This window comes from Coffea arabica, chromosome 9e (assembly GCF_036785885.1).
Source record: "Coffea arabica cultivar ET-39 chromosome 9e, Coffea Arabica ET-39 HiFi, whole genome shotgun sequence".
Lineage (NCBI taxonomy): Eukaryota > Viridiplantae > Streptophyta > Magnoliopsida > Gentianales > Rubiaceae > Coffea > Coffea arabica.
The window spans coordinates 12,232,982-12,244,233 of NC_092327.1; positions in this window are offsets into that span (position 1 = coordinate 12,232,982).

Consider the following 11,252-nt stretch of genomic DNA (forward strand, 5'->3'; position numbering starts at 1 on the left):
GTGTGAAATGGAGCTTGTATATGCTAGATGTGATTTCCTATGGAAAATTTTAGTTTGTGTAGCTAAATTCAAGCTTTAGGGTTTTTAATTTGAGCTCCCATTTGGTTATATTTGAAGGGTATTGTGACCCTAATTAGGTGTGTTCAATAGTTTGTGATTTATATGGGAAATTGTGGCTGAAATGAGATGAGATTGGGTGTTGATGTTAGGTTGGAAAAGTAAAGAAAAACAAAGGGGGTGGTGCTGGAATTTTCGCAGGACCCTTGAGCAGTCTTGGGGAATCTGCTATATTTTGATGTAGGAAAATTGGAATTAAGTTCCGTTTGTTACGTTTTAAACTAGATTCATAGGGATATAAATCGTGTAAATTTCAGACCCTGTCTGTACGATTTATGGTGATTTTTCAAAGTTGACTGAAATTGCGTACCTGTTCTGTCTTTTCCTGGACGAAACAGCGACTTTAGGCTCGAATTTGACTGACTTGTGATCCGAATTTTACAAATGTGTCTTCTGAGAAATTTTACTTCTTTGAGTCTATTTTGCTAACGGTATAAAGTTTACCAATTTTGGATTTAAGAATCTTGAGATATGATTTTTCAAATGTTGGTATGCAAAACTGGAAAATCCTATTTTCTTAGAATTATTCTTACTCTTGTTTTGCACCTTAAGTTTGGAGTTAGTAAATCATTGAGGGTATGTTTTGGGTAGAAGCGAAAGGTGTTTGGATCATTCATATCTGTAGGACCGACTACTATCTTTTCACTCCAAAACTATATCTTCGTGTGCATTGGTAATTTACTTGGTTAGACATATGACCCGTAATCGAGTCTCAATTGTTCTATCTTGTTGGTTTAGGACGTGCCAGTGATCCAAGTACTTCGGGAGGAAACGTTTGAAGTATTTGTTTAAACTGGTGAGTGTACCGCTCCCTTAAATTGTTGCTTATCTGTGACTTCTATATACTTTATATGAAATGAGGGTGTACTTTATCACACTCATTTCTCTCATCTGGTCTTTTGGTTCCTGTATATTGTATAAATCTGTATTGGTTCTCTGTATTTGTTAGTTGTATCTGTTCTCTGTATGTGTTGATGTCGTTTGGAGGGTTGAATCCAACGACTATTCTATGACCTATTAGCTCAAAGCCGGTGGCTAGTTACTCGAGTCGAGCAGGCAAGGGCCTGGTCGATTAGATAACGAACCACGGTAGTCCACTTTTAGGAAATCTTTGGGTATTGGAGACTTTGGATTTTCGATATACTCGAGTATTACCATCTATGTTTCTGTTGAGGTGTTTGGGCCCGGTGAGGGGTAAGATTGGTGGACGGAGTTGGTGTTAAAGTGGTGCTCTGCTGGACTGGTTTCTTTATTTGAAAGTTGACGGAGTGTCAACTACTATTTGATCAAGCTCGGGTGAAAAAAAGGGGAATTTGGCTCTTGAGAGCCACTTGTATCCTTTCTAAGTGAATTATTTGTTCATTTCTTTATCTAGTGTGTCTATCTGACTATTTGTATTTCTGGTGCCTTATTGAGCTTTTAGCTCACCCCTTTCCCGTTACATTTTGTTTTCCTTACAGGGACTACCTTTTGGAAACTATGATTTTGAAGAAGACTAGAGCTACTTGTAGTTATAATTTTGATTAAGTTCCTCTGTACTGGCAAAACCCTAATTGTACCATGATAACATGTGGCTCTTTGGCTGTGTTGCCTGTTGAACTGCTGAACAATCCAATGTATAGTTGTATTAGTGTTTAACCATGTAAGTTAAGTGTATTTGTTTGAAATGTTATGTTTTATGGCTCGATGGAACTTTTCTTGTATTCATTGGAATGCCCGGGCAAGTGCGGAACTTGAACGAGAAAGAAAACAATTTTGGCGGGAACATTATTCATCAAATCCGGCCAGTTATTGGCCGGATAGCCGGCCGGATTGACAGGGGAATTTGAATCCGTGGGAGTTTAGCCACTGCCTCCAATCCAGCTAGGAATTCGGCCGGATTGTGACGTGGCAGTGATACCTTCTTTTGTTTTTTTCTTTGGGAACGATGTACCAAAGATTTTTTGTATCATTTAGTTTAGCTCAATTGGGTTCTGAATGTTGTTTTTTCTCGAAGTTCTTTTGAGCATTTTCTAGGGTTTACGTATGTTTCGGATCCGTAGTCCCGGCGAGTGCTGGGCAGGTGGTCCGCCGAACCCTTTGATTCGCCTTAGGGGGAGGTGGGGCTGTCATACCACTCCTTTGAGCATCAGTTGGCACATCAATCCTTTTTCTTGATGATTTCTTGGTGGAAGGCTCAACAGTTGGCTGTTCATCATCACTGATTTGAGGCAATACAGTTGGCTGTTTCTTAGTTTGAGTAGTTTGTTTCTCTTTGGCAGAATCTTTCCTTTTTCCACCTCGTACTTTAGTCCCTTTTTCTGGGCGATTTTGTGGTGGAAGGCTCGACAATTTAAATGTCTTCATCTCTTAGCCTGGTAGTGCGTTCGGCACTAGCAGATCCACCTCTCACTCTTGCCATGATGAAATGCAGAATGATTTTGTTGCAGAAGGTGATGAATATGTGAATGAGATGGACTAAAATTGCAATAGAGACTACAATGTCTGCTTGAATCTTTCAAAAAGAGTGAATTTTGAGTGACTAGAGTTTTTGCTGAGAATTGGGATCGAGAATTGCTAAGAATCTCGATTGTAGATGAATTACCCTTGGGACTGGCCAGCCCGAGTTGTGAATTATCTTCTTTTGGGATTCTTGTACCCGACTACTAAATAGATGAGAGCCTAGGTTAGAAATGACTTGAGCGGACTAGAAATTTGATTCTATGGAACGTCATGTGATGTGTTAGGGTATCATTAAGGATGATTAACCCTACCTAAGATATAAATTATGTTATTCTCGTAGATTATGGCCGGAGCCCTAGAGGGGGAAAGCTTTTTAATTGGTTGCTCTTGTACCATTGGCTTAGTTAGTATCACGAAGGATGTTTCCTTTTGCTTGTATCAGATTGACTGTTACTGTGTGATTTGTCTGCTAAAGATGTGCTATACGTATATTGCCTACTTTTATCACTTGTACCTGCATACTTTGGTTTTAATACTGTATTCGCGATTCAACCCTAGACTGGTTAAGCCAAATGGAAAGTACTCGTAGTAGACGGGGCCGAGGGCGCGGAACCAACGCCTGGACCTAATCCCGAACCTGGAGTGGACCCTAACGTTCAGGTAGCTGCCGCTATCCAACGTATGACCGACCTTTTGGCTCATGTAGTAGAACATCAAGGCCAAAATCCTATTCATCAACCGGGAAATCCTGGTAATCACATAGAGGTTGAGGTTAGAGCCCTCAAATGATTTCAGAAGTTCTCGTCACCAAAATTCCTTGGAGGACCAGACCCTGACGTAGCCGAGAGGTGGCTAGAGAAGATGATTGATATTTTTGCCGTGCTACACTATACCGAGGACCTACAGGTGACATTTGTCGTCTTCCAACTGGAGGGAGCGGCCCGTTCTTGGTGGAATATCATAAAACTGAAATGGAAAAGAGAACAAACCCCAAGGACATGGGTGAATTTCATGAGAGAATTCAATACAAAGTATTTTCCACCTCTGATCCAGGAAAAGAAAGAAGATGAGTTTATTAGACTTCGGCAGGGAACTCAAACTGTCACCGAATATGAGAGCTAGTTCACCAGATTGTCTAAATTCGCTCCCGAACTAATCGTGACTGAGCAACGGAGGATACGGCGTTTTGTCCAAGGTTTAAACGTTGAGATTCAGAAGGACCTGGCTGTAGCCCAACTCAACGCCTTTAGTGATGCAGTGGAGAAACCTCAACGAGTTGAAAGCGCGAGGTTACAAGTTAGAAACTTTCAAGTCAAGAAAAAGGGATTTCCTGGTAGTAGCTCAGAGCAAGGGGATAAGGGTATGCCTCCTAAGATTGGAAGGAGAAACGGGGGAGTACAACTACCGGGGATATCAAGTGGTGCATCACCGAGAGGCTCAGTCTCTGCTTCCCGTGGTCCCTGCGGGTACTGTGGGAAGCCGAATCACACGAATGATGTCTGCTAGAAGAAAGGAAGAAAATGTCTGCGTTGTGGGAGCGCAGATCATCAAATCGCAAACTATCCAGGCCGATCTTGAGAGGGGAGTAGGAACCAACAGCCAACCACAACCAACCCTAATCAGTCAAAGGGGCAAAAGAATGGACCGAAGGTGTCGGCTCGGGTGTATGCCCTAGAGCAACATCAAGCCCCTGACTCGTTTGAAGACGTGGAAGGTAAGATTCTGGTATTCCACCGTTTGACCACTAGAATGGTGTATAAGAATATCACTTTGAGAAGGACAAAGAGACTATACGAAAAAAATTCAATGAGCTTGGCTAGTGAAGGGATACTGATTGCTTGGCTAGATACGATGTTCAATTTGAGTGTGAGAAGGAAATCATAAAGGTTTGTATCCCAGAGAAGGTGATGATAGGAAATTTTGAGGACGAAATTCTTTTAAGGGGGAGAGAGTGTGAGAACCCGTAATTTTCTTAATTTCTAGGTTTTATTTTCTTTTAATTGCATGCTTTTCCACATTTTCTTTATTCAGAAAATTTTAAAAATAAATTTTATGAGTAAATATGGTTTTTAAATCATTTTTTCTAGTATAAGTTAGTTAAATCATTTTTAAATATGGGTCTTTTCTTGAGGTTGCAAGGTGAGTAGTTAAGGAATTCGTTCTTTGGTTTTGATAATGTGAAATTAATGACTTGTGTTAGTCATAGAGTTGATTTTGTGTAAGCTTTTGTGACTTTTGGTGGAGATTGGTGAATTTTATATTTATTCTTGATTTTTCTGTTTTTATATGTTTAATATTGTGTGGCCATGGATGATGGCTTGGGATAGTCTAGAATGAAGCTATAGTGCGTAAATTGTAGCTAATTGCGGAAAATTTCCACTTTGTGCAGAAAATTCCAGATTAGGGTTTCAATTAACCTTGTTCTACCCGGTACTGTTTGGATAGGAAGAAGGCCGAATTAGCCTTAGATTAAAACATGAAAGTTGTAGAAAATAATTTTAACTAGCTTCCTGAAAAATTTCAGCTCAATCGGAGTAGGGTATCTTGTGAAATGACAAAATTACCCCTGCTTCCCTGTTTCTGTTGAAAATGATAATCAGCCTCTGTAAGTGGTTAGTTTGACCAGGAATATGACTGAATTGGTTGTCAATATCTCTTAAGAATTATATCCTTGTATCTTAGCTTTCAAATGGATTTGGAATTACCTGAATCGGAGTTGTGTGTGCTGAGATATGATTGAATGAATCAGGACTGCTAGTTGAATTGCACAGTGAGCTTCAAACTGGAAAATCTGGGGTTGTTTTGATAAATTTGACCTAGTTAGGGTGAGAACTGGACTAAGTAGTCTTCATCAAAGTTATAGCCCTCTGTCTTAGCTTCAAAACAGTATAGCTTGTACTTCAATCCAATAAGCGTAGTTTCGGTTATGTCCGATACGCTAAGTAGCGGTGAATCTGCCTTTTTGGTTTCTTAGCTTAAAGCTCATTTCCGGTCATTTTCCTAGCTAAATCTTGTACTTGAATGACTTTGAGCCTATTGAACGCCTGTTGTGATGAATTAATATTGTGTATGACTTTGGGATTGATTGAGGAAAATAATGAAGCCATAAGTGGCTGGAAAATAGGTAAATACAAAGGGCGTGCTGCCCAAATTTTACACTCGAGGATTAAGCAACGATTTGAGAGCGAATACCATATGAACCATCTAGAATATTTGCGTCCTCTTTTATCGAGGTATATAAGTTCGAATCTGGCCGAAACTTGTACACTTGGAAAAATGAAATTTACGACTAATAGAAATACGTTTTCTTCATTTCTTCGACTCAAATGGATATTTCAAAGTTTTACGAGCGAGCATAAGTTTTCCAAATATTTTACTCATGTCCTTTGGTTTAAGTGTACTCTTTTCACTTCCAAAATCATATTTATACTTTGTACTAGTAGTATTTGAATTGTCTTCGATTCACCTAACTTTCGCTGGAGGAACTGTAATATTTTCTCTTGATTAACCTTAGGGTTCATCGGTGATTGAGAGTGTTACCCGGAAAGATATTCTGGACGTTATTTCACCTTAATAGATGAGTGTACCACTTCCCTGAATTTTGCTAAACTGGTTATCTGTACTTGCAAATTGCTATTTGGATGTCTTTACCAATCGTTTATTTTGTACGAGACGAGTGTGTACTTTATCGCACTCATTCTCTGGCCTGTGTGACTTGTTTCCTGTATATACTTGAATCTGTTACCTGTTACCTGCGCCTGTTATAATGTCATTTGGAAGTGTATCCAACGACTTCCCTGTTAATCTGAGCTCAACCTCATAGGGAGTCAATTGGATCGAGCCAGCAAGGGCTTGGTCGAGAAAATTTGACAACCCATGGGTGCCTGTTCTTGGGAAATCTTTGGGTATTAGAGACTCTAGATTTCCGGTATACTCGAGTATTACCATTCCTGTTCTTGTTTGGTGTTCGGGCCCGGCAAGGGGTATGTTTGGTGGACAGGATTTGGCGTTAAAGTGATGTTCTACCGGACTGGTTCTTTTATTTGAATGTTGACGGAGGGTCAACTAGGTTGGATCAAGTATTGCAACGGGGATTTGGCTCTTAAGAGCCACTTCTATCCTTTAAATTGTAGTGTTCATTCATTTCTCGTATTTGATGTGTATATGTGCCCTAAAAGTGATTTCTCATGATTTCTACTGTATACTTTTGGTACCTCATTGAGCTTTTAGCTCACCCCGTCCCGTTATCCTTGTTTTCCTTACAGGGAACCATATTTTGGAACTTCAATGTGTTTGAAGAATGAGTTGAGCTAGTTAGAAATTCTTTTGTCCTTTTGGGTATAGCTCCTCGACAATTTGGAAACCCTAAATGTATCTTAATAAAATGTTTCTTTTGGTGTATAAACTTACTAATATGCATATTGTACAGTGTTTCCTTATAGTTATATGTCTTTGGGAATGTATATTCTCTCATGTCAAGCAAAGTTTACTTGTACTTGGTTGGATTGTGACGGGGCAACGACCCTTCATCTTGTTTTGATTTTTTTCGTAGGAACGTTGTACTAAACATTGATTGTATCGTTGAGTTCGGCACAATTGGATTTTGAATGTTATCTTCTCGAAGTTCTTTTGAGCGTTTGGTAAGGTTTCCATTTGTTCCGGATCCGTAATCCAGGCGAGAGTTGGCAGGCGGTCCGTCGAACCCTTTGGTTCGCCTTAGGGTGAGGTGGGGCTGTCACATGTTGAATGGGATTTTTTGTCAAATTTATGGCACATGATCACAATAAATAGGCACACAATCATACTGTAGACACCAAATTTTTAACTTTATTTTTCATTATTAGTTTTATTGATGTTTATTTTTAGTTTGGTTTTACTAATCTCACTTTTAGACATTTTAGAAAAAAAAGAAAAAAAAGGAAAAGCATTCAAAAAAAATATATGATTTAGTCGTTTGTAATTTAAATTCAATGCTTTCTTGAAAGAAAAAAGAAAAAAAAAGAAGTGAAAAAAGAAAAAAATGAAAAAAAAGGAGGAAAAATGGAAAGTTGCATTTTGTTGTTTCTAGTTTATTTATTTTTATCCAATGTTAATTAAGTTGTTTTTGTTATTATTATTATTATTATTATTATCAATTTTGTTTAATTAATTAATTAGTTGAAAAAAAAAGAGGTGTCGCATGCATGCTGCATCTTTTTGCAGTTTTGCAAGAAAGGACTAGACGGCTCCTTGGTTGCAAATATAGCAGGAACAGCTGGGTTTAGGTTTTGGTGGGGCTCCCATATAAAAGCTAAAAGGAAACAGCAGCCGCAAGGGGGAGAGAGGTTTTTGGAACAGCAAGAAAGAAAAACAGCGGCTAAGGAAGTGAAGAAAAAAGGGAGCTGCGGCTGAAAGGAAAAACAGAGGAAGGGCGGCTGCTAGAAAGGAAAACAAAACAACGACGGGGAAGTTTTTTGGGGAGGGCTGGACAGAAATAGAAAGGGCAGTGGTGGCTGAGTTCTAAGATCTGAAACTAAAAAGGAAAAGGGAGAGATTAGAGAGTTGGGGATGGCTGTTCGAGTAAGGAGACAGAGAGAGAGGAAAGATTGAGGGTGACGGCAAGAAGTGAACCGAGAGCTTTGTGAAGTAAGAGTGAAAAACAAGCAAAGGGAGGACTGAGTAGAGTTGGCGTTTAGAAACAAAAATCAAAGAGAGACGGAAAGAGGAAAAAGAAGAAGCCACGGCTAGGAGGGAAATCGAAAGGAACCCACGAAGCTATTGCATCAGAATCTGCCGTTGCAAGTTCAAAGCTGTTAACAGGTAGCCTGCGATCCTTTCTCTGTTCTATTTTTCATTTCCTTATGAAATCTGATTGCTAGACATATGATGTTTCATGCGTTCCTTGTCATTATACGTCCCAAAGCTGAGTCTTTTGCTCACTTGGATGTTGTGGGAGTCGATTTAGCAGTCCAGATTTTTCTGTCATAACAGTTTTTCTTTTTCTTGGCTGTCGAATGAGAATCTAGTTCAAGGTCCTGTTTTTGATTGTTGAGTAAAATACCATGAAGTGCTGTACTTTTGGTTACCAAAGTTTCCCTTGGATGAGGCAAGGAAAGTTTCCAGTCTTTTGGTATTGCTAAGTTGGTTTTTTTTCCTGGACATGAAGCCTGGATATTTTGTTATGTTTCTTCAGCCAAATTCTGGACAAAACTTGCGTCTTCCTGTAGCTTATTTTGGTTTGGATTTCATTTGAAACATTGGGTTCGATTGTGCTTTGAGAGTCATGACATGTAGGCACTCATTCCAATCTGTTTTCACGTTGTCCAGCTTGGTATGGCTGAACTTGTTGGGTTTAGATCATTACATTTGAAGGAGCTTTAAATTGTTTTTGTTGGCTTTAATACTGCCCGTACCATGCTTTATCATTTAACATTGTCCTGAGGAAAATCTGGAACTCTTGTTTGACATGAGGAAAGTGGCCTTTCATACTCCTGTTTGCTGTCTTCTTCCCCGTGGCAACCCCAAGTGTTAAATCATCTCTTCATATGAACATTCTGCCCAGAATTTTGCATCAGTGTGCCTTTTGCTGTTTGAATTTCCTTCCCATATCTTGTTTGTAAGGATGTCAAACTCATGTCTTGTTGGTTTGGTACAAAGTTTGGATGTTAGATCAAAGGAACTTTGGTTATGATACATGCTTGAATCTGAAATTTGGTCTTGGAAGTAGGAGCTAGGAAAGTTATGGCAGTTTCATTCTTCAAATGTTTTGCCCATTTTTTTCCTTTTTTGAACTTCGCATGGGATTTTTTCTAAGTTTTCTCTTTGTTTGGATGGAGGTTATGGTGTAGTTTGCTGATTAGTTTAAGGTTGTGAATTTGGAGTTGAAATCTGTTCTTGAAAAACAAGCTGTGTGTTTGAGTGTGGTTTTGGTTGATGAAGCATGACAGAAATTTTTGCAGAAAAATGTTTCCTACGTGGGTTGCATGCTCTTGCATGAAAAATGTCCAAGCAAATTGCCTTTTAACCCCCCAAGTCTCCCCTTGTTCCATTATGACCCAACCAATTGAATGTTTTCTCAATTTGGTCCTTGGTAGTTTTTAATTTTACAACTTCATTGCTTGTTTGCTTCAATTAACTACTATGCTTTGTTTAAATTGCACCTCATGCATGAATTTAAGAGCTTTATGACCATGTGAGCCCGTGTTTGCATGTTTTCTTTAATTTTCCCAAATAAATTGGTGCCTTGACCATTTCTTTTATGTTGGAGGATAAATAAGTGACTTCACCCCACTAGAGCTCCATTTCAAGGAAGGTATAACTTCTTTTATCTTTTTTGTCTCTCCTATGTGAACCAACGTGCTACGTGAGAAATACATGTCTACTTTGCTTTCCTAGCCTTTCTTTAATTTCTTTTATTTATGTCATTTACTTTTGCTTTTTATTTAAGTTATTGTTTATGGGGTATGTGTACACCTCTTGGCTTGTGATAGTTAGGGATTTAATTATTTTATTCCTTTTTCCCTTTTTAGATTGTAGTAGGGTCTCCCTAATGTAATAGATAGGGTTTGGAGGAGCATTCAATGAAGACCTATCGAAGTCATGTGCCTAGCTAGCAAATGTAATAGTTAGGGCTTTAATTGTCTTATGTGTCTTGCATGCTTAGTTACTACGTGTTAATTTGCTTTGTTAGGGCCTTGCATCTAGTCGAGCATGCTAAATGTTATGTGCTATGTGTTTATAAGTGTTTGGCATGTCTACTCGCTTTCCATAGCCTGAATGAATGTGATGGATGAATGTACGTTTCCACTAGTCCAACGCTAGTCGGAATTCATAGAATGGGCTAGTCCAACGCTAGACCCTTAGGGATTTCTCCTCGTTAGTACATGTTTGCATGTTCATTACATATCATGCATTTTTTTTAGTTTTATCATTTTGCATGCCCCTCGAACCCTTTTTCCCTCCATTTTAGGATTTTTGCATTTCATGCTAGTTATAGGGTTCATTTGCTTGAGAGTCCCCTTAAATATGGGATATAGACTGTAAGTCCCAAAGACAACCAAGAGGGGGGGTGAATTGGGTTATTCAAAATCTTAATCAGATTTAGGCAATTTTTGCTAAATGAAAATTTCCTTCTTTTCTAGTAATGATCAACCAAGTAGATTAGAAGACAAGAGCAATATTGATCAGAAACACAAGTATAAACAAGCAATGAGAATTTTATTAAACAGAAAAGTAAATTGGGGAATCAAACCAAGTGTCTACCAAGCTATCCTCAAACTTGAAGACCACACACTAGGAAGAGCAACTTCTCTTTGATGGAAGACGATCAACTAGATGTACAATGGAGGGAGCACTTCCTCCTTGCCCTAAGCCTCACTTAGTCAAGCTAAGAAGTTTTACAATCACTCTGAAAACCCTCAACAAAGCTACACTAAAGATCCTTTCAATCACAAAAGAAATGCTCACCAGAAATTCACACCACTTTAAAACAAATCTAGCTTTGGAGACTATTTTCTAGCTAAAATATCTCTTGAGATCTTGTAAACAAAGTGTGCAAAAGTCCTTACTTCGTTCAGACCAGTTTGATTTTAAAGGGAACCAGAAATGGGCTTCATCAATGCTTCCAACGGATAGAAGGCAGCTGAAGAGTCAACTAGCCGTTGGGGCTGTCGGACGTCCGACGATCAAATCATCGTCCGAACCAATCGTCCGAT